The 25,595-nt window shown below is 30.6% G+C and overlaps 1 protein-coding gene across 1 annotated transcript in view; it reads right to left on the minus strand.

The window, feature by feature from the left end:
- Positions 1-25,595, minus strand: part of LOC129222917 (cell adhesion molecule Dscam2-like) — a 564,289-nt gene that overhangs the window by 353,241 nt on the left and 185,453 nt on the right. The window lies entirely within an intron of this gene.

A 25,595-nucleotide genomic window follows, 5' to 3' on the forward strand; every position in this document is an offset into this window, starting at 1 on the left:
GCACACCGGTCTTTCCATCAAATGGGTCAGTCAATAAGCATTTACGAAAAGAGACGACAACCAACCAATAAGAAAAGGGAAGAGACAAGTTACCAGAAACTTTGAAATAAAAAGTGCGGAAGAAAAATGAACAACCCGAAGCAGAAAACTATAAGAATTGCTTCCAAATATGAGGAAAAAAAGGAGCACTGGAAAAATCATTGACTTAAGAATGATAATTTTTACAACTATATTATGTTCCCCAAATAGGGGAAGAATATTTACCAGTAATTCCGGCAGATGAAAAACGAAAACAGTGGCCAGAAGTCCAAAAATGCTGAGCGATGGCAGCACGAGCCAGTTCTTGATGTTTAACGTAATTTTCATGCCTGTTTTCGATGTCCTGCCTGTTCTCCTATCCTGTTTGTAGCATCTACTGAAGTGCGGATATAGTTTAGCATTTTTTGAACCATTTATCGACCATAATACATCTTAATCACATCATGATCCTCAACTGAATTGAAAAGTACCACTGGGAAAAGATTGATTACATTGTAATACTCAAGTTTTATTCTGTTGCCTCCGGTAAATAAGAATTGTAGCTTTGTATATTGATTGCTTTTTAAATTTAAAATTTGAGCACAGAAAGAATAAGTCTGTTGTAAACATTTCGAGCATACTCTTAAAACTTTTGTTAAAAGTTTATGTTGCAGGAAAAAACTGCTCATTTTATAAATAAAATGAGAAAATTAAAAAAAAAAAAAAAACATTATGAAGAAACAACTTAAAAAGAAAATGCATATATGCAAAAATCTATTTGAATATCCAGTTGAAAAGTTATAAACAGTTCGCATTTCATTAGACATAACAATAGTTAATCGTGTTTTACAAATCATTAAGTGATCATTGATCACACATGTCTTCACTATATTGTTTCGATGAAAAACAAACGAAAATTAAAGTTAAATGAAATGTGTAAATACGGCATGCTAAACACATTTTTTTCTTGCACTCAAATAATTTTTTCATTTAGACTAAACATCTGAACGAATCTTTGCTGCATTACCGCAGTGGAAAACAAGTTAAATCATTATTAAAACATATATAAATTTCGTTTTTTCTACAATTATTAAATACTAATTTTGGTATTATTATCTTGAAACATTGCACAGACATTACACAAATTGGATTGAAAAAATGTCAGAAACTTTTTAAAAAGAATAAAATAAAAAATGATAAGAGGTAAATAATTTGTTTTCCGTAAAAGTTATCCGGTTTTGAATTTCTGAAAAAGTCCTTTTCATGTTTACATATACTAAATACTTCGCATCACAAATCACATTTCAACAGACTATCTGTAATGGAAATATAAGATAGGCGAAATATGTTTGAAAAAAAAAGTGCTATGCTTTCACATAAGAAAAATTTAAAATAAATAAATAGGCAGAACTCAATCGTATTACACTTTTACTGCAGTACAAAATAAACAATATTAAGCCAACATCGGAAAGAGATGGTTTCAAGAAGAGATGGATAAAGTTAAAAGTGCCACAAATAGAATATGCGAATAAATATTTCACATATCCTATTTAAAAGTTCCATTTGAATGATAGGGTTGCGTGCCGACTTTGAATATTTACTCAGCGCATCATGCATTATGCAACTGTGATCCTTCTCAAACTGACATGTAACCTCATTTTGTAATTTTAGCGAGAAAAAAGATTTTATCGATTTGGATTTGATCCAGTTTCTGATGCATCAGTTTTATATAATGCAAAAAGTACAGGAAAGCTATTTTCCATTCATAAGCAGTTTTTCAGTAAACGTTCCATTTTCCCGCCATAGTTACTATTCGATGAACTCTAACATGTTTTTTAGTATACTTTCTCCAAGCAAGAAAAAACTGAACGCAATAGAACCCTTTTGTTTGTCCTTTTTTTTCCAGTTCACTCGGGTAGCCGAAACGACCCATAGGAAGTACAGCTTCAAAATTATCGTGAAATGTAATAGAAAATTAAAAAAAAAAAAAACTAAATTGCTAATGCAATTTAGGGACAGCTTTGGGTAGAATATTGAACAATTAATTAATATTGGCTGACAAAGTCACATTTTTTTAAACAAAATATTTATTTATATTAATTAATACCTCACTGTGAAAACTTGGTTATGCTTACTAACACCATAAATCATGTAGATAACAATAAGAAATATAAACGCAAATTGTTCTCTTCTCCATTTATAACAAGATAATTGGACTGCATTGACGACTGCACTACAACAAGATAATTGATCTTTTGGGCTGCAAGAAAAAATTCAAAATGGTGAATTTTGCAATAACTATGTAAAATCCACTGAGATAAAAAATATGTATATATAGTAATAGTAGTAATAGACTCGTACATGTTCCACCACTATCTATGAAAATGTGCTACATGTAAACTGGTTATGATTGCATTTTTCTCACACATATCATACCCCCTCTGTTACAATTTCTAATACGAACCAGCAACTTTATCCAATCGTGGTAAACGCACTCGCCGTAGTAAGTTTCAGTTTTCTATATCCCCTCGGATAACTTAATTCAGTCCTCCTTGACGACTAGGTGCCTGCTTCAATGTCTAATTGCACAGTTTTGTTCTGCAGGATTCGGAAATTTTGGTCCCAAAATTTCCTGTGTTTGAGGAGGAACCGTATAAAAGCAGGAAACTTGTGTGAGGCTTTCCCTCATAGAATAACAAAGCGAAGGACTCGAAGTATAAACGTAACATTAGTACTGATTAATAAAGTAAATACAAGTAAAAACACTTATTTTGTTCAGCTATGATTAAAAATTGTACAAGTTAGAGAGAACTCGACAGGTCAAAGTACCCACATTGCCCTAACGTTCGTAAAAATTTTTCATATTTTATACTTTTCTGAAATATCGCCGTACATTACTAATTACATTATCAATTATGAACGCGCAATGCGGATGTTGCTGTGTTGATGAATTTCTGATCTTACTAGCGAGTCACTTGTGAAAAAAAAAAAAGAAATCAAGCTCATCGTTGATATTGGACATTATATTCAATGTCAATTTTGATTCAAGCTTTGAAAACTATAAGACTTAGGGGTTTGTAAATTTATTTTCTTGCTCAACCTCTGAGTTGTAAAAATTTTCAATTAGCAACGATGATCAAATCTGCAAGGTCAATCATAAACAGCGGTTATCTTACACGTCACTGAAGTGCGACTTTGTTTTTAAAGGTTTCTTAAAAGTGTTGAGATGGAACAGGGATCAAGGTGTCTCTAAATTACGATGCATTATTGTATTGGTTTGTTAAAATTTTATTCTTGATTCGTTCTTTATTAGTTTATCTTCAATGCCGGCTCTGATATTGCATTTCCACCTTTAAAATACCTAAAACATTAAGCATATGGTGTAACTATGGCAAAACGCAAATAGTCTAATCAATGAACGGTTTGAAAAAACAAAAAACATGTAGTTTTGCGAATTGGCACACATGCACAAGAAGGGCTCCTAATGAGCATACTAAAAGTCCTCGGTGGTAGGGGGGAGCTCGCAGCGCCACCAAGGATTTTAGGTGCATTTTTTCAGTTTTAGTCTTATTTCTCAAAAACTAATTACGTGCGAACAAAATTAGTAATGAATAAAGTACGTAAAACTATCTTTAAAAAGGTTTTAATTTTTTATTGCAGCTGTAATAGTTTTTGAGATATTAAATTTCAAAGTTTTAGAATTTTTGAAAAACTGATCATTTTTTCGCTCTTTTCTATTTTAGGAACCTCCTCAGTGATTGATTTGATGTGATTCCTTTTTCTTTTCAGTTTGAAGTGGTGAAAGTCATTGTGTTATTTTGATTTCTTGAAACTGGAAAGCAGGTGAGGATACTTTAAGTCCCAAATGGTAGGGAAGGAGCTCACACGAACATTTTGAAATTAAAATGCGTGTTCTCAGTTTTTTTCTTATATCTCAAAAATTATTAACTTGCCAACAAACTATTTATCTGATAAATTAAAGAACGTATAATTATCTTTATAAAGTTTTTAAAAACTTTTATTGTATCTATAATAGTTGACAAAAAATTAAATTTCAAAGTTAGTGACATTTCGGAAAATTCACCATTTTTTGGCTCTTTTCTATTTTTGGAGCTATTCGAGGATTTATTAAATGCGATTCATTCCTATTTTCAGTCTGAAGTAGTGCAGGTTATAGAAGGACTTTATTTCTTGAAATTACACGGCGGGGGGGAGGAGGCGGGTAATGTAGAAAGATAAAAATGTGTGCAGGTGTGCTTTTTATTCTTTTTCCCCTTCCACCATAGTCCAGCAAACGAAGACCCAAAATGAGGATAAAAAATAAACGTTTAGTTATAAAATTGGTACACATGTACAAAAAGGTCTCCTAACGAACAAACTAAAAGTCCCCGGTGGTAGAGGGGTTTTGAGGGGACCTCGTGCCACTATCTTGGAATTCCGTTTTTTCGGTTTATCTTGGATTCCGTTTTTTCAGCTTTCATCTTATATCTTTCAATCTTTTTTCTTGAAAGCAAAATCATCAAATGTTAAACTAAAGAGCACAAAATGACCTTCAAAAATGTATTTTTGTTTTTGTTATAACTGTAATAGGTGCAGAGACAATGTTTCCAAATTCGTGAGACTTGAAAACTATCTACCTTTTTCCCTTTTTTCATTTTCGAGACTCTCCAAAATTCATATTAATCACTTGTATTTCAAGAAATGGATTCTGTTATGTCATTTACTTCAACTAAGACCCAAAAAGACCTCTACGCATATAAGAAATGAACGTGTACCCTTCTGTGGTAAGGATAAATGATAAAATTAATGATAAAAATTCAAACATGCAAAGAGGGTATTCTCTACCTCAGATTGTTAAGGCGGTGTTATTTGTTGATAAACAGGTATGGTCAGTTTTTTTTAAATTCCCGGCAGTTTATGCAAGCAGTATTATATATATATATATATATATATATATATATATATATATATATATATATATATATATATATATATATATATATATATATATATATATATATATATATATATATATTAATATAATACATCATGCGACATAAAAGCTTAAAAACAGCTAGTTTGAAATGTTATCGTAGAAATAAAAGTGTTTTTTCTTCTGCAATCCAAAAAGGTTTTAACACAAGTTTAGTATTGTTATCGTACAACCATTTAAATTGTGTGTCCTTTCATTCCTAGTTTTCTTGAAAGCTTAATAATCAGAAAATAAATTCAATGAAAACAGTATTATCATGTATGCGATTAATACAAACAGAAAAATTGCAAACTGTCTGAAATTTTTCTCCTGTTAAAATTTGAAAAATTCATAAGCGGATTGAAAAACTCATTTGGATAATCTCTTCAAAAGGAGGACTTTATTTTCTTTGCATTTTGAGAAACATGTCGCTGAACGAGAGATTTAATTCACTTTATCCGTTATTCTATTCGTTTTAATTAGGAAAGTCAATTTCTTAACAAAAGTGTTCCATCAAATTTCTAATACAAAAATATTGCTTAGGCTAGATTTGAAAATAACCATTCGCCGCTTGCCCTCTGGCGACTAAATATCTTAAGTTAATCGTTAGTTTTTAAAAACCAAACGTCCATGGAAAACAATTATCGTTATGATTTATTCTTAAAGATAAGTCATTTCTATTCATAAGTAAATGGTTTGCGATGTAAAACGAGTTTGCACATAATGTCTCATACTGAAGATGAATAAGAAAAGCCAGTATTTATTTATTTATCTAATTCCTGCCCTTCAAGAGCTAGCAACTTCAAATTTGAGAGCATATACAAAAGTGAACATAAGGCGAGTGGGAGCTGAGAAGAAAAAATGTAAAAGAAAGAAAATACTGTTCGGGCTCATATGCCAACATTTTCTTCCAAACCTTACATTGCAGTATTGCACATTTTGTTTTCGTAAAAAACGATAATAAAACAATAAAAAGTTTTGGATCAATGCTTTACTTAATTAAAAATGTGTACCAACAGCAGGTGTCATGCTAAAAAATTTGAATTTTCCGGACTAACAAAGGCACTGTACAGGATTTTATACTTTGAATTGTACATTTATTAGGTCCACACACGGAAATGCAACTCATATAACATGAAATCTATGTTTGTAAATGGCTGTACGTGTGTGTGTGTGTGCATGTTGCTAATACTACAAATACACAATTTATGCTGATTTTTTTTTTCAAATTTGACACAGACGCCCTCTTAATACGTCATAAATTTACATTTGAGTCATAAAAATGCTCTTTTTTAGACGTTGGCGGGAAATTTTACGCTTTTTTCTTCTTTCATTTAAGCCTGATATTTGAAAAAAACGTCATTTGACATAAATTTAGACCGATGAAGCTAGTAGTGAATGTTTTTAAATTATTTTAAAAATTACGTTTATTACGGGTATACGAATTTTTGATTTTTGATTTCGGTCTCCAACCTGTAATTCATAATAAGCGCTATGTTTTAGTTAGAGAGACATGCTGAATAAAATATTTGCGAAGTGAGATAGTTTATTATCCCTATTGCAGTTGAGCAATTACAGATTTCTTTAGTTTAGCACAAACCAACTCTCTCTCTTTTAAATGTTCTCCCACATTTATAATACAGCATTTGTTCTCTAAAACTGCTTTCAGTGTTAGAAAGTACGCGGTTGAATACAAAACGAATCTCTTAGCTCGGAAGAAAATATTTAGTACTCATAGTCAGTGCTGTACCTGAGACAAAGGGGGTTGTATCCAAAAAAATCTGTTTCCTTATTATACAAATAATGGCAATGAAATGTAATTGGCAATATACGACGTTTTTTTTTTTTTATTTTTATTTTTGAAGAGTGCTCCCAAACACCAACCTGAACACCCCAAATCTATTTTTCCAACGACATTACTACCTATTACAGCATATGACGATTAGCTATGAGTTTAAGTGCATGAAATTATATAAATATGCATTTCTTTCACAGTTTTTTTTTAAATAAATTTTCTCCTATTATATACAAAAAAAGCAGTTCAAATTAAACTTTTTCATAAAGGTTGACATGAAAGATTATTCGCAGAAATTTTGCAACATAGCTATGTGTTCTTTCTGTGCGTAAGTTTTAAATTTAGAAAGCAATCGATATACTAAGCTATGATTCTTCCTAACCCGAGGCAACAGGGAAAACTTGATCATTACAATGTATCTAATCTTTAGAAAAGGCTACTTTCGAAATCAGTTGAGGATTATCAGGCGATTAAGATGCATATTTGACTGTAAATCTTCCTTTTGTTTTAAACATAAAATTTATTATCGTTCAATATTATTGCAATAATTATGATTTTAATAATTAGTGCAGTATATAAGAGGAATTTAATTACAAGTTTATTGAATGTATTTTTGACTGATTATTTGCTGTTAGTCAGAATGTGCTCCTTATTTCAGCTACAGAAAGTAATGTGAATTTCTTTTATGAAAGGACGTTTTTTTTTTTTTTTTTTGAAGTGCATTCCCGAACCCCAACTTGAATCCCCCAAATATCATATTAACCATGGATTAATAAGTGCTATTGAGCATAAAACTATTCTTCAATATTATTGCAATACTTACGATTTCAATAGTTAGTGGAGTATAGAAGAAGAGGAATTTAATTACAACTTTAATGAATGCATTTTTAATAGCTGGTAATTTGCTCTGTGTCCAAATTTCATCTGCAGAAAGTAATGTGAATTTTTAGTAAACTCTCTTCAGAAAAGATATAGTTGTTTGAGGTTTAAATTTGTAAAAGAGAATTTAAACACGTTTTGGATCATTGTATAAAGTTTAATGGGCCCATCCTCCAAATTAATGAATTTCATTGCACAAATAATTCTTTAAATGTAACTCGAACTTAGAGCGGTCACATGATACGCATGTACGGTAACGGTTAGTTAATTTCTCCTCTGTAGCTTCATATGTCAAGTTTCAATTTTTAAACGTATTTTCTTTTCACAGGCAGGCAAACGTATTTTACTTTGCAGGGCATTCGAGTCGAAGACATTGAGGGTATAACTATAACACACTCCTAATGAATTTTGAAGGACTTCCCATAGAGGCTACTAAATTTGGTACTGTTAATATGTTGACAAATGCAAAAACTGAAAAATAACTTATAAATGTTCCGCAAAAAAAAATGAAAAAACTTAAACATTTGAAATATCAAAAAAAAAAAAAAAAAGGGGGGGGGGGGAGAAATGAAAAGAAACTAAAATTTATTGCCTGGACACGTACAGTTATGTCCAAAACAAGACATATTTTGTATCATATATATTTTGGTTTATTGGACTTTCTGAATTTTAATTTAGGACATTTTTTTACGAGGACAATAATTATTTTTAAAGAAAACATTATACCACTGGGTCATTCCATAGTGACTAACGTAACATTCGCAGCTGATTTTCTTATCCCTTTTACTTCCACCGGGAGTAAAGCTATTTTTTTTTTTTTTTTTTTTGGTTTTACATGCAGATTTAAAATGTACAAGGTGACTATTTTTCATTTATACCAAGAATTTTAAGCAAAATAAGCGCTGGCAGGTATTTTTTCACCAAAAAAGGCATAGTGACTAATGTAACACTTTTGCAACGCTGAGAAAGAATGCTTATGTTACGAGGCAAATTTTTCTGAAAGTTAAGCAGGCATTTAAAATCGGCAGACATATTTGTAAGAGGTAAACAGTCTATTTTAAAAAAAATATACTACAAATTTATTACAGCTGAATATTTTTTGGCCCTTAATAGTTCTTTTTCGGAAAACTGTGTGTGACTAACGTAACCATCGAATAGCAAGCAAAGAATGCATATAAAAAACTTTTTGCAATTAATCTCTTGCTCTTATATTATTTTTACATTGTTTAGGAACCTTTTTTATGTTGCATTATGGTCCTTTCTTTAATTTTTTCTATATTAGTGTAAGAAATTGAATGGAAGGATTGAGTTCAAATTAACTTAATTTGAATGTGTGAAAAAGAAAAAAAAATGAAACAAAATAACTGCTTTTACTAACTGAATAACATCGTTTTTGGCCTAATTAAATCCAAAATATCTCTCTTTTAAAAAGATAACTTTATACAAGTTGGTAGTTTCATCAAATTCTAGTATTCTGCCGATATACTAGTTATCGTCATAAGAAACTCCGTAGTACTTTTTAGCGGCATATTATTTTTTATTTTTTTGGGGTTTACTGATTCATTGAACGAAGACTTGTGCATCCTGAATTAAAAAGTAATATTGAAAAAAAAATATTCGAACATTTTTGCAGAATGCATTTTAATTCTAGATATCACCGCAAATTTTTAGATTTCTAAATGATCATTCATGCATTTTCTAGAATATGCTGCAGTAGCTCTTATTGTCACTGTATCATGTAACATTTTCAAATGCTTTCCAACGTGCTGCCATTACTTCATTTTAATAATAAGTGGAGATATATTTTCTAAAAAATAGAGACGTTCTCCTTTGTTAAGACTGTCTTTCTTCTTTCTTAATTCATTAGCTGGGATTCTTGTGTTGAATGCAATCAGCAGAGTACTCATTTTGCTTTACTCACCCCTTTTTTTTTAATAATAATTCTTTAAATTGAAAGTATCTTTTCAATGACCTTTAAAAATGTATTCTTTTAAGTAGACAATGTAATATTACTGGAATTTTTCATCCTAAATATTTTTAATCAATATAAAATGCCAAATTATTCAAAATTGTTCATGAAAATATACATTAAATTAAATAAGTTTTAAGTATTAGCAGTCATTTTTAAAATGTTACATTAGTCACATGCAAACTGTTATGTTAGTCACAGCTAAAATGTTACGTTAGTCACACTAATTATTTTATATCTACTGATACTAAAATAATTATTTTGCACTTTTTAAGTAGATATGACACAGATGTAAGAAAATAAAATGTGCTGTTTGGTTCAATCATCTAATTTAGTTTTTAAGCAGATTATAGTACATTCTCGTGACTAGCGTAACGTAAATATTTTCAGTGAAATAATCAAAATAATTAAAATACTTATCTTATAATGTATGCAAAAGAACAGTCAATTTCATTGGGCCAACATCTAATATTTTAGAATCAACATAGTTCTTTTAAAATGTAAAAAATTTTACATTACACAAGAAAACTTAGATGCATGTTTTTTGCATTTGCTAAGCGTTTTCTACAACCTCGCACGTTTAGAGCCAGAAGAAAAACACCGAATTTTATTTTTGCAAACTGTTACTGGATTTATGTATTAGAAAGTATGCTGAATGAAATGATAGATCACAATTAAGGCTTTGTGAAATTTTTTTTTCTGAGGTTGAGGTTGACATTTCTATGGAATGACCCAAAGTTAGGTAGTTTAGTTACCAGAAGCTTTATAGCTGATACAAATGAAAGTTGCCATTATTAATGAATATAAATAAGAATGTTTTAATTTTTGTTGCATTTATTTAAACAGCGTAATCTTTCGACTCTGGAGTAAACTCAGTGGAATAAAAACACTCATTTTGATTTATTATTCATTGCGCTATGAAGAAGAAAACCATCAAATGAAGTAGCTTCTCAACTCTCTCTCTCTTGAATTAAGGTTAAGCTTTTTCTTTGGAAAAATTTTCAAAAAATGTCATGATTAATAACTTTTTACGTTGGTAATTTTGAACTTGTTTGCATTTGACGAATGCTTTAATTTTTAAATAAGTTGGTCTGACTTGTGGATCATTATAATGAAAACAGCACTGATTTATTTAATACTTCAGTACACCAGTTGTAGAACATGCATTTCTTTAACCCAAAAAAGCGGCCTATGCGCAACTTGATATGATAAAGTATGATTACAAATTCCTTCTATAAAACAGAGTCCAAACTCTCGGAGTGACTGCAAGTTCAAAAGTGGTATAGTTTCGGCTGTAAAACTTAGGTTTCAAATTTTGATAGTTCTTTATTGTAATTTTTAAGATGTCTTGCAACACAAGTGGTAAAAATCTTTAAAAAAACAAACAGAAAATCATTGCAGAAGGAAACAAAGTAAAGTTAACTTCTAGAAAACCTTGATGCAGCAAAAAATGAATAAATAAAAATAAAGAAATTAAGAGGAAAAGAAAAGTTCCATTTAGAAGTTTACTTTAAACATAGTGTAAAATGACTGTTATTCTAAGTGTGCAAGAGGTTTTTGTTCAGAAACTAAACATATTTTTCTTTAGATAAAGTCCTGAAATTCTGAAGTATATTGGTTTTTCACGTGCTATGTGTAAAAACCTGGTATGTGTATCAAACAAGTATGCGCAGATTTTATATTAAATATGTATATTAAAAATTATTATACGTTTTTTAGCGCAGCAATGCTCTTTTCTTTATTATCCAGCTTATTGATACACGTAGTATATCATTTTGAGAAATATTCATTTTACCAGGCTTCGTATAAAATACATTTTTCAAATTTGTCCATAAGTTATCAAAAAAAAAAAGCATATTGAAAAATAATACATGACGTTGTTTTTCCAGATAATATTTTTGCCTCAATAACTATTAAAATTTGAAAACGTTTGTTTTTCATTTGGTTTACCCAAAGTTCATAGATATGATGTGCTAGAAGAAAGAACTAAGTAAAATTTTTTTTACAGTAAATACTTTTATTTTATTTTTGAATTGTTTTCATTTCACTGGTGAAAGATGTCCGTCCTTTTTATTTTTCCTCCACCTTCCTTTGCAGAACCACCGTCGACCGGTATATCCCGATGATGCTCTTGTGATGAGCACCGTGTTCAGGTTTTGCCCATATCATACACACACTCGTATACACACATGCACACACGCGCGCGCACACATACACACACGCTTACATACATACACACAAACGCCTGCACACTTGAGGTATACAGTCAAAAAGGTAATGCTATTCAAATTATTTTATAAAGTTAGCCTCAATACAAGAAATTAAAAATAACACCTTCTAATTTGTTTATGGCTTTAAAAAAAGAACTAGATTTAAATAACATAATAAACTAATAAACCATTTATACATAGTTTAAATTCATATTCGCAACAAAAAATACTTATCAAGGTTTATCTTTTTGATATATTTGAACTCTAGCTTTAATTAATTCAGCGTATTTGGATAAAGTTCTATTTCAGCATCTGGATTCGAATGACTATGCTATATTCTTGACGACAATACGCATTTTCTAGAAAAAAGTAGGCGTGTGGAATAGACAGATTTGATTTATGTTAAGAATGGATGCATAAACCTTTTGATTCTGCATTTTCAACAGAAATTGATTCTATGAAATGTTTCTGACATGTGCATATGAAAAGTCTCAGACTTGATTTTTCTTTTCTAAAGACAAAGAGTTTTTGATATGTTTTAGAAAATCTTGGATTATTTATCTAGATTTTTTTTAAAGCATTATATAACCTAATTTTATGCTCGAAAAATTCTAACATGGGAAATAGGCATTTTTAATGCTATAAAGAGCTTATACTTTAAAAAAAATGCTATAAAAAGCCTTTATTACTTTAAAAAAAAAACACTAGGGTAGACTATTCTGTTTCAAACTCACAATTTTCAAAAATCTTGGTGTGTGTCCACCATTCCAATAAAAAACAGGGCTTTTTTTTCAGCAATCACGATTGCTTATTGTTCTCACTTTGCAGTTTTGGCATACATACACGCACCTACACACACACACACACACACACACATATATATACATACATACACCTACACAAACACATACATACACAAACACATACACACACAAACAGACACACACGCATACGTACAGACACCTGCACAAACACACACACGAACATACACACAACTACCCACACACTCATGTCTGCATACTGACACAAACATATGTGCCTACACACACATACACGTACCCCCCCCCAACCACACACACAAACACTCATACACACAACTACACACTAATACCTGTACACAGACACCAACACACTTGCCTACACACACATACAGATACCCCTACACACAAACACACTTGTGATTGCGAAAAACATAATTGGAATTCAAGATTACAAAATTCAAATTAATTTTTCTTTTTTTTTCTTTTCTTTTTTTTAAGAAGAAGAACAAGAACACCAAATATTTTCATATATAAAACTTGAAATAATATTTTGTATGGCATCAAAGGGAGAATTTTGGTAATCAATGTTGCCGATACCTTTTACTTTAACACATCTCGCAAATTTGTAAAGGCTGTTGTGAACCGCGTTCCAAAATATAAGTTTTTAAAAGATTTTATATTCGTAATTAACGAAGTATTTGGAATCGTTATCGACATCCTTTTGTCATCTAGATTGCATATTTTCTATCCCGGATAAATTAAAATCAATTCATTTTTAAACCAAAATATGAAAATTGCATCGTGGATACAATGCAAATTTTCAAGTTTTTGTCTCATGGAAAGTGTTTTTGTGATCAGAAGAAAGGGGAATCAGATGGGGCAATTTCGAACTAGAATATTTTCACTGTTAGCAACAGAAAGAGAGTGATCCTGAAACACTATAATCCACACTGCTCAAAGCAAACCCTTAAAAAATGATGAGCTGTGGTGAGCTGATTCAACCACGATACTCACCTGCACTGACGGTAACTGTTTATTAAAAATAAAAACTTAAGGTAGTCAAACACTCTAAATATTTTTTTCTTCGATGTCCATTGCATCTTTCTAAAATTTTATACGATTATTAAAATATGACATAAATAACACATTTTGACTACTTATTTGATAAAAAAATATTCTATAGGTTTATTTCAGAATCAGATGACTGGGGCACGTATTTAGGCGTGCATATCTAGACCCGGTTAAAAAGCTAAAATTTCGAAGATTGACGGTACAAGATGAAGGAAAAGACCAGCAACAAGGTGACTGGATAGTGTTGAGAAGGATCTAGAATTTTTGGAGGTGAACAGGTGAAGAAACCTGGCAATGTGTCGTACCGCCTGGAGGAAGCAGACGGAGAAAGCCTTGGCCTGCAGCAGGCTGTTGTGCTGATGAAGAAGAAGATAGGTTTATTTTTTTATTGAAAAAAACCTTATTTTAGCAAAAAAAAAAAGAAAAAATCCATTTCTTTTCGTTAACTTTTCCAGTTCACTGGTGCACATTATTTTTAAAACGTTTGTGTCTATCTCTTCGTCAGATACCAAAGAGTGATATGACCCTCCAATTATGGAATAATTAACTATAAACAGGCTTTATGGGTTAATGTTTGAGAAATTCCCCCGAAAACCGTGTCTTTTTGCTCCTCAAGTTTAATTGATCATTCTTTCAAAACCAGATAATTGCATGTCCATTTTTTTCTAGGTTTATATCACAGTAATATGTACAATTACCGATTTTGCAAAGTTTCAAATCTTGAGAGTGAATACTTTTTCGCTACAGCTGTTGCGTAAATATCAACTTTCAAAACGTGGGTATGAGGAAATCAAGAAAGAAAAAGTGAATTTAAATTATAAGCATTACATTTGAGTTTAGTAAATGTCTTCTAGTTCTCTCGATAATTCAATGATTTAAAAAAAAAACAGTGTGGATTTAGAAATAACACTGGGACTCTCTAAATTTCTCAAAATCTAAAAATCGATTTTTTTTCGAGGTTATTAAAGAGGTTATTATTTTTCGAGGTAAATTAGGCTGTTAGCCTACAAAAAAAAAGTCATTAGTTTCCGGTCCTTCTAATAATTTCTGATTGTGCTATTGTTCAGCGGTCTCACACATCACAATATATCCGATGACTAGGGAAAACAGGAAAATGAAAATTAACAGCGAGAAACTCGTCAGGTAATTTTAATGTATTCATATAATTTTTTAAGGATATCAAAATAGCAGGCGTTGAAAGCTTGGATACTAATTACGTTTTCAAGTTTTTGGCACTTGGAGCGATCGTAACAAAGGACAATCATATGGTACTATGTCGGGCGGATCTATACCAGCGGTAGTCATTAGAAAAACTGGATTCTGAGACGGGATTACGCTCGACCAAGCCACTCAAGACAAACTCAAGACAAACCTTGGAAAAAATTTTGAATTTCGGTGTGTTACTCTGCACTATACTCACCGAATATTGCACTACCTGATTTCCTTTTATTCCTATCGCTATGTGACAAACACCTAAGCATTTGATTAGCATCCAAAATGCCATCTCATGATATTTTTCCACAAAAACAGTTTTTTTTTTAATGCGTACACATTATGGCAGAAGGTAGTTGAACAAAAGAAAATACATCACTGAATATGAATTTTAAAATGGAAAATATTATCTGTTACGAAAAAAATCGTCAATTTTTTCCAAACCCCCTAGTGCCTAATTATGCCCGTATGGACACAGATAGCAGTAGAGGTTTTTTATTAAAAAAAAAAAAGGTCCGTACATACATTTGAAATTTACATATCCTTTCCGTAAATAATTATCAGGGATAAAATTAATGTATTTAAGTAGCCGATCTACTTTTATGATGCCCTCTGCAATCAACTAGCAATACTTGATGTGTCTTACAGGAAATTACGGATCTTTTATTCTAACTAGGTTCGTTTTCCTTTTCTCTTCTTTTATAAGGTCGCTGAGATAGCGGGAAGCATCCGGACTGTTTTGTTAAGTGCTTCTCGTCGTGTACCCTTCTCACGTACTCAAGCAAAGCTCTTCGTAACAGATCTATCAAGTGAACCGTTTATAGTGAACTTCAGCTTTAAGCTTTTGGAGATTATTTCGGGGAAAGGACATAAAAAAGGAGAATTCCAGGATCACGTTTTTAGGATAAGAATCTCGAAACTACGATTTAGAGTTTTTTTTAAGATTGTTTATTCGTCTAGTGGGATTTCTGTTCATTCCAGATGAACCGTTCTTTCCAATAGGAATCCAAAGTTTCAAATTTATTTGTAAGGGAGAAAAGTATTAGGGTTTTCGGAAATAATTATACAAGGAAAAAAATCCATGAGTAATCAGCCGATGTACATAGAATATGGTTAAGTAGTAAAGGCAAAATAGAAAGTGGTTTGCTGTAGAAATGTGATTTTCTATATATTTGAGCCACTTCACGATTTCTTTTTCTGTGTTTTTTATGTCTCGTTTTTAATAAGAATATCAGTATTTATAATAACGTTTTCAAAATTTATTAAGTAAGAAACAAACAATTGAGTTCTGTAAGAACTTTAAATTTACTGTGAAATATTTTCCAATGTCCATCGATAACATTCTTTCTGGGAGCAAGTAATGCAATGAAAAATATACACTTTCCAACCGTTACTATTTTACAAGTTGTTTCAAAAAGTTATCCATGGAAAATATATGGATTATGGTAAGGGGACACAGAAAAAAAACCCTTCGTTTCACATGTCCCAAATATGGAAGTGACAAAAAATAACCAAAATATGCAAAAACATTCATTATTTATAAGATTTAGATTAGTACCTAATAACGGAATCCATGATATACAAAAATCCTTATTATTAAGTAGTCATCATTCTCAAAAGTACAACTATTTTAGCTCAAAATATATGGATCCAAGAAATAGTAGGCATTTTAACTCATAGTTGTAATCTTAACAGAACCAATATTGTGTAAAAGAAAATCGTTAAGAGCAAAACCATTTTTTTCAAATAAATAACAGCAATCCGAATGAAAGAGCATAATGATAAAGAACAGAAATATAAAATCATAACGGCCAAAAACTAACTTTTTAACCAGGGCTGCAGAGTTGGAGTTGGGAGCTGAAGGTTTAAAGTTCCAACAATCGGAGTTGGAGTTGGTCATTTTCCACTAAAGTTCGCAACTCTGCAGGTGCTTGATGAGTCGGAGTCGGAATGATTTTGGGCACACAAGTCGGAGACAGGGTCTGAATCGAAAGTTAAATTTTTACTAGATTTAGAGCCGGAGTCGGTCATATTCCCTTCGACTCCAAGACCTTGATTTTAACTACTTATTAACCAGCTTAAAGTTTTATTTAAGCCTCAATAACAAATAATCAAGAGTAAAACTGAAAACTCCATAAATAGTTTATCACTCGGAACGTGCACACCTAAAGGAACTGTCAAGACTTAAGACACCTTGTCATTCCTAAAAGCCACCCTAAATTAAAGTTTTATTCACAGCCCCAAGGATAAAATAATAACTAACTTTATTATTTAAACCGTATGTTTATTGGAATGATTTTAATACCACGCACCAAAGTTAATATAGCTTAGCGAATAACACTTTATTAATTCAACACTCTCACCAGCCTCTCTAATGAATGTATTCCAATATCTTTCTATTAGCAACGCGGGGAGATGTAGCGCCTAATTTTATGGTGACGTTATGACTACGTTCCAGGAATATAATTAATGTAAATTTTCTCTCAACGTTATGCATTAGATGAAGGATGATTAAGAGCATGTACCCAAATTAAGATACTGCACTTTACATTTTCGTAATCCTCTCTTGAGTATCCTTTCCTTATGTTTTAAGCTAAGCATTCTGTAAATCTATAAAGATGGATGATTTAATGATCCTTTAAATTAGAAGCATCTTATAGTTTTATCGTATTCTTTGCAGTTCTACGGTTTTTACCCGTAATATTGCATTGTGGATAATTATTATTAATATACTGTCTTAGTGAGTTAACGTGATATTTTGTAAACTTTTTTACGGATTTCGCAATTTTATTTTCGAAAGAATATTATATTCTCGTTTCACATTAATTATATAACAATTAAATATAAATGCAGTACAGTAGGGACAAATAGTATTACGTATTTTCTTTTTACATACGGATATATATTTGTACAATTTTTTCTCTAGATTAATTTTTTATTATCGGTTTATAAAATATTTAGTTATTAAACAAAAAAAAATATATTTTATCTATATAGTTCAAGGAAAAAGCTACTATAAATAAATTAACGTACATATTTTTTTTACGATGTTAAAATATACACTAGCACCACTTTTAGAAACTAAAATTGTGCCTAAAATCAGAATATGTTAAATTTTAAGCATTAGTTGTATTAAATTTAAAGGAAAAAATGTATCTTATTATGGGTTTTCCTTTAAATAATCTTTATCAACATTTCTTCTTTTTTTCGACCGGCAGAGAGGTAAAAGCTTTCGAAATAAAAATCGCAGACCGGGAATGTTTTTTTTTTCTTTTCTTTTCTTTGTTTCTTTCACTCCTTCTCTCTCTCTCTATTTTTTTTTTTTTTTTTTTTTGACAAAACAGAACCTTGCACTTACTAACCGTTAAAAACATATGAATGTTTTTATATCGCGGTGAGGTTTTTTTTACTTTTTTATTTTTGTTCTGACAGTGTATGATTTAAGTGCGAAAATCTTTGCTCATTTTAAAGCAATCACAACTCATAAAAAATATAAATAAATCATATTAAAATTAACTCCATTCTAAAAGAAAATAACCCAAAAACCTGTAAATTTTCTTAGTTTCTTATCAAATCTGACACGAATCCGCCAGAACAGGTGACATTAATGCAAATCTAATCTCTAAACGAGACTTTCTAAACGCTTAACATAATCTAATCAACTGGCAAACAACTTAAAGTTCTGTCAAAAATACCTTTGTCCCAATTAACTTACACACTAATGTATGGTGGTATTTTAAGGAAAAAATCATCATAATACTCCTTTGTAGTACACTTGAAACCTTTTTTTCTGAAAGTTGTAATAAATTCCAAAAAAGTTGTTTTGTATATTCGTCATACTTAATGTTACGAATACGGCACGTTTGTTACAAATGTTACTTTCTAACAAAACTTGGTCAAAATGTCTTCCCAGTTTTATTCATGTCTATGTTTTAAAGATAAATAGTAAAAGATTTACAACGGCTTTTGTTTTGTAATGTGTAATGATTCAAATTTGTTTTGGAAGTTAGTATACATATAAAACGTTATTTTGTGCATTCGACATATTTAAAGTTACGAATACGGAACGTTTGATACACATGATTTTTGACAGACGTTGTTCAAAAGTATATTCCACTATTATTCATGACTTTGTTTTGATCAGAAAAGAAACATATTTACAATGGTTTTGTTCATGAGGTATTATTAATTATTAAAAGTTGGAACGTTAAAGCTATATAACGTGTAGTCAAATTTAGGCCTTAAGCGTTACGAAATCTAAAATAATTGTTGTACACGCGTATGCAGCAATTTGTAGTTATGAATATAATGATCATATACGACAAACAAAATGAAGATGCGCTGAAGAAAGTATTTTAAATTACTACTGTAGCGTCATTTATAGCTAATTAATAGTTTATGCTAACAAGCGACTCATTGAAAAAGTTTTCATCTACCTTGACAAGCTCTAAAACTTCAATTAAAACGAAAAATACAAATTCGTAATCACCAAGGGAAAGATGAAAAACATAGAGTTACAAAAACAAATGCTTCGAGGAATCTGCCAAACCGAGGTCATTCTTTGCTAATTTGTCACATACGCATTGAAACGAATAAGAACAGAAAAAATTAAATTAATTACTTTCAAAAACGTATCGAATAATATCTAGTTTAAAATAAGTGGAAACATATTGTTTTGCTAATTAAGTCGATTGCAAAATTTTGAATTAAAGCATTTCTAATTAATTATTCACTTTATTTCTTGTTTTCTATTCAGCACAAATTATGTGCATTTCTTGCGTTCATATGTATTATCTTTATTTCATCTGTTGTAGCTTTAAAATATAATTTTAGAAACTCGTTTATTCAAAGTGTGACAAAAACTTCTTATATAATGCTTTGAACGAAATCAAAAAAAAAAAAAAAAAAAAACCTTTTTCTAGATCGGAAAAAAATCGGATTTACTAATTACATCAGAAAAAATCGAGAAACGTGAAAAACAATAGATAATATGCAAATAATCCATACATAGAAATTCTCCTTTAACAAAACTAATGACAGTGAAAACTATTCTCAGCAAAAACATGAAATATTAAGTATATTTTTGGCTTGAAGTAAAAATAAACCGCCGTTCCACACCAGTCAGGTTCCAAAACTAAAAGTTGCATTGGTTTGAATTAGAACAAAATAGAAGATTTGTTAATTTACTAGTTATAATACTGCTGATTATCTGCCATCGTGTGATACTTGCGTGGGAAAGTATCTACATTTTGAGTAAATAAAGTATTTATAATACGAAAAATAAAAGCCACTTTTGAAATTTATTTATTTACAGAAAAACCACAATTATTTTTTCGTAGCAATGAATAAGAATATGCGTGCTCAACGTTAGTACCTACTTTGTATGGGGGGGGGGCAGAGAGAGAAAGAGAGAGAGAGAGAACGAGAGAGAAGCTATCACTTTCTCTAACTTTCTACTAGAGCATCTCCTTATGTATTAGCTCCCATAGTAGTGATATAACGAGAGTAGCGTAATTAACGGTGTATAGGAATTATTTTCATTTCTTTGAACTCATTTCGTAATTAATGATATTTAGCAGTTAAGCTATCATTTTCATTCAGTTTCACTTTTAGCAACAAAATAAATGAACCGGCACAATATTTACGTAATTTGTACACTGGAAACATAAAACATCCTTTTGATCTTCCAAACTAAATTTTGTGCCATCGTCTTTGTAGCTTGTTGTATTAGATCACTGAAATGCATTTTAGCACAAGAGAAACACTAGTTCAAAAAAAGATATCTCGAAAAGGTTGTGTGATTAAAATAAAAAATAAAATATTTTAAACAAGCCTTAAGCAAAAAAAATGCACAACCATTTTTTTTTTCACTAATGGTTCCAAAAAGAGTTACTTTTCAACGTGTTACAAATGTGCAGAAAATACATTGTTAAAATTACTATTTAATATCACACAGATAAAAGTTTTCCCTTTTCGTGCCGCATTCTAAAATTGGTAACAGCTTAATACAGTGGTTAATTTTCTCGGAATAATATCACTGTTATGCTGTCATCACGTTTCGAAAAATTTGTGTATGCATTTTTTCATTTCCCTGTTAAACGTACTAAAAAACTGAAATTTGCATTTTCGTTTTGTAAAATTATGTTACCTTCCTAGAGAATTCAAAAAAAAAAAAAAAATGCGATGTTAAATAATGTAATACATTTTCTCAAAAAATCAACCAGGCATGTTGGTGTTTGAATGGCTTCAAAAAAATTAAACACACTACATGAAAAGTCATAAGTATGGTAATGTGTTTAAAAGTCTAAAACTACGATTAACATCTAATAGATGTTTAAAGTGTAAGTTGATTTGATGGATTTATTAGATTTGATCAGTTTCCACCCATTGATACCCATGCAAATCAAATACAAACACTTTTCTCATAGTCTTAATATTTAGTTCTTACTGTTATTCAAATGTGAAGCATCAATGATTGAATGAATAAATAATATATTCTTTATAAGAAATATAAATAGCTTAAGACTTTTTTACTGATATATATTTCCCATAATATGAAGTCTATACCTAAAAAACTTTACCGCAAAAAAGGAAAAGGATTCAAACTACTAACAAACTAATCGGGTCATTATTTTTAGGCTTGATGGCACTTTACTTGTGTAATTTACCACACATTCGAATACCACTTTCTTGCAATTTACTTTTTTTCTGACAGACGTAGATGTTACATGCAAATAAACGAAAAATAAGTAGTTGATACTGGAAAAACAGCTAAAAAGTAATAAGGACGTTCTCTGGAATAACCCCACACAATTAACTATGCATCTAAAAATTGTATCCCCAAAACGCAGTCAAATAGCATGCTTATCGTGTTTTTACTTTTAAGCTTGAATATACTTCTACTTGTGTAGTTGTTCTTTCTGCGTATTAGAATACTGCTCCCACGCCGTTGTTTGCTTTTTTCTTTTTTTTTCGAAATAAAAAAAATATCCCTTACAAACGAGCTGCTGTTTGCTCATGTCATGCTTATTGTCATGCTCATCACATGACTTCCTTTTACTTCAATTTAATGTAATTTCCCTATTATTGGCAATTTTAAAGTGATTCAATTGTTTACTCTCTAAATATCACCAACAGTGGACAAATTAAAAGATAAAAAAAAAATCGCCAAATTTGTCGCCAAGTTGACAACCAAAAGACTGGCGGTATATTGCCAACTGTCCGCCAAATTATAACAGCACTTGAGTTTACATCGAAATTAACAATGATTTCTCCCCAAAAAGGGGCGAAAGACCCCCTTAGGAACATCCAACTAGACACCACTAGGAGTCTACGTACCAAATTTCAACTTTCTAAGACATACCGTTTTTGAGTTATGCGAGATACATACACACATACACACATACGCACATACGTACGTACATACGGATTTCGCGAGAAAATTCGTTGTAATTAACTCGGGGGTCGTCAAAATGGATATTTCGAGTGTCTGTACGTTCCTAGGCATATATCCACGTGTGGTCGGATTGAAAATAAAACTCAACATTCAGTCTGGGGTGAGAAAAATGTCAATTACGCCGATTTTTGAGTGAAAATTTTTTTGCGAATACAATACTTCCTTTTTTGTAAAAGGAAGTACTAAAAAATAAAAGAGATAATAAATAATGGAAAAACAACTATAAAAAAGTAAGGATGTCCGTTAAAAAATAACCTTTATAAAATTAACTCTACGTAAATAATTTGCTCCCCAAAAAACGCATTAAAAAGACTAACAATCTAGTCGTGTCATTACTTTTAGTCTTGATGGCACTTTACTTGTGCAATTGTCCTTTCCACGTATTAGAATACCGCTTCCTAGCAATCTATTACTTTTTTCGGAAGCACTTGTAAGAGAATAACACCCATCTGGCTCCAAAGTTCCAGAAGTTAGACCTGACTGTTGGAGTGCATCCAGCTTTCGACAAGCTTTTACAGCAGAGAAGGTTTTAGTGGGATTAGCTTCCTGCATGACGTTGCAATTACGGCTGTTTGTCGTCGGGGGAATTGTAGGCAGCAAGAGGATTAGCCTTTCGGCAAATAACCTAAAGATCCCTTTGACAATCATTTGCTGAGCCGAGTTTCATTCATTCCCTCCGCACTTCTTTTAAGCAGTGAGGCATCTCTAATCGATGGCCGTCTGATCCCGACCAACATTCTTAAATTGTTTAGAAAAAAAATAAACACTTTAGAAAACTTAATTTAGTTTTAGAAAATATCCAAAAATGTTGTTGGACGTAAATAAATCAAAAGTTTTGGAGGATTATAATATTAGTGTTAAATCGGTATTAAAATATACTCATTAGGGCCTCATTGGCTCTATGGTAAAAGATTCGCTTCACGTGGAACAACAATAATATCCTCATTTATTAAATTCTTTACTATGTATTTCAAGTAATGACTCGTTCATAGTTGTAAAAAATGCTCAGGTCCAACGATAGCTTTGTGCATAAGAATTATCCATTATAAAACATCTTTGTTTAGACCGGAGCAAAGTGTAGTTTAGTAAATATAAATCAAGCAGCTGGAAAAGTATACCTTAAAATAATTTTAATATGTTCTCCAACTCAAAAAGTTGAATGATACTAAAGAACAGTTCAGACTCAGCTATGGCTGAGAAATTGGTTTATATTTCAGTAAAAATTACTCTGGCGAAAGTAAAACAACATTCAGTAACTAGATCAGAATGATATTTCAAACTTGAAGTGATATCAATTGCTCCAGTTTTTTTTTTTTTTTTTTTTTTTTTTTTAATGTAAAAAAGAGAGTTTTCTTTTGATTTGCAAGATATATTACAAAATATTGCTTAAAGTAATTGCTGAAATGCAAATAACATTTTTCTCCCAAAGTAGGGAAAAAGACGCACATGTGAACATGTTTTTTTTTTTTTTTTTTTTTTACTTAGATAACGTCAAGCAAAAAATCTCAAAAAATATCTCGTAATAACAGTACCAGCCCCACTTTTAACCCCTCTTTCAGCACAAGGAGCCAGTTTATGTTCCTGCGGTGACAGCTTCTTTGTTTTAGCAAATGCTAAAGTACTTTTATCACTGTCTTTTTCGTGTAAAAACAGATTTTCAACTAACTAATAAGCTAAATTTAATTATTGTAACTAATCATTATATGGACAATCACGTAAATGTGTGCCAATGTTCGGATTTTGTAAATAAATTGAAAATTCTTTATTTAAAAAAAATAACTTGAGGTAGATATACCGGGGCACTTATGAACGCAAAATGTAGGGGCACATGGTAACAGCTCCCATATCCTCTCCACATATATAAATATTAGTGTAAGTTTATTATAAGTGTTATCAGAGATGTAGATATTTATAATTACGATTTTGCTGCAATCAGTTTGTAAATGTATTGTTAAATATTATTACGTAATTACTAATTATTTATTTTATTTCTTTTGTTTTTATTCGTTAATTACTAAATAGTTGGCTAAGATATTGGCTATTTTTTTAAATTCATCATCATATTCTGTAGGAAGCTTAAACGTGAATATACTTTACATAATAAAATATTATTTGTATTGTTTAGTACTATAAGATTTTTTCTTGTCGATCCACTGATTAGAACATGCTATGAAACTTTAGAATTTGACAGTGAGCAGAGTTCTATAACTCAGAAAAAAATATTTTCTAAATGACAGCTACAGTGCAATTCAAACTGACACAGTATAAGTTACAAACCCTTGAATGTAATTAGCACCTATATCTATGCTCCATTATAACGAGTTTTTCGTTGAAATATAACGATCATCCTGAATTTTTCAAACGTGTTCACCTATGTTTCAAGCTTTTTCACATCTGCTCCCTATAGGGGGAACAATTGAAGATATTTTTAAAAAATTCCATAACGTATATGAATATATATTTTTTTAATCTGAAAAAAATCCATGGCACAAAGAAAAGACTCTTCAATCATAGATACTCTTCTTCTGTGAGAAATTGAAAATATTTTCTGAGAAATTAAGAAATTTAAAAAAAAAATGTTCACATGTGCCTCTTTTCTCCTAGATATTTTTATTTATTAATCTTCTGTTTGACACATTATTTTACTTTGACTTAAAAGAAGTAAATGGAACACATTTTTGTCAACGCCTTGGGATAAACAAAAATAAATAAATAAATAAATAAATAAAAAAGAAAAACTGTGGAACATATGCATTTGTGACCCCTTATACTACCAATTGAACTTGCTTAAGATATTTTGAACAACACATTTTTTTGAAAAAACGACACGAAGGAACATAAATGAAGTATTATATCACGACGATTTTAAACTAACTGTTGTGTGTCGATTTGTCACATTTTACCAGTAAACGTAATTACAAAACCGTTAGCAACTTATTTTTATTAAATTTTACCCTATTCTAAAATACATAATTGCATTTCCCGTCATTGTTAATAGTAACTTCTAAGTAGCTATTTTACAATTGAATTGATTCGTCTGACTTGTGTTTTAAAAGTTCCAAATTACTATGTTATGTTTACTATAACTAGACTATTTTTTTCGCGCCTGTAGTTATGAAATGTAAGTATTTTCATTTATATGATTAGGTTTTACGTATACAAACAAAGTTCCATTTTAAAAATAATAGTAAATCGATAAAAATAGTTTTCGATATGTTTTTAAGGACAACGATAACTTTTTAAACGGTAGAA

This window comes from Uloborus diversus, chromosome 5 (genome assembly GCF_026930045.1).
Source record: "Uloborus diversus isolate 005 chromosome 5, Udiv.v.3.1, whole genome shotgun sequence".
Taxonomy (NCBI): Eukaryota; Metazoa; Arthropoda; class Arachnida; order Araneae; family Uloboridae; genus Uloborus; species Uloborus diversus.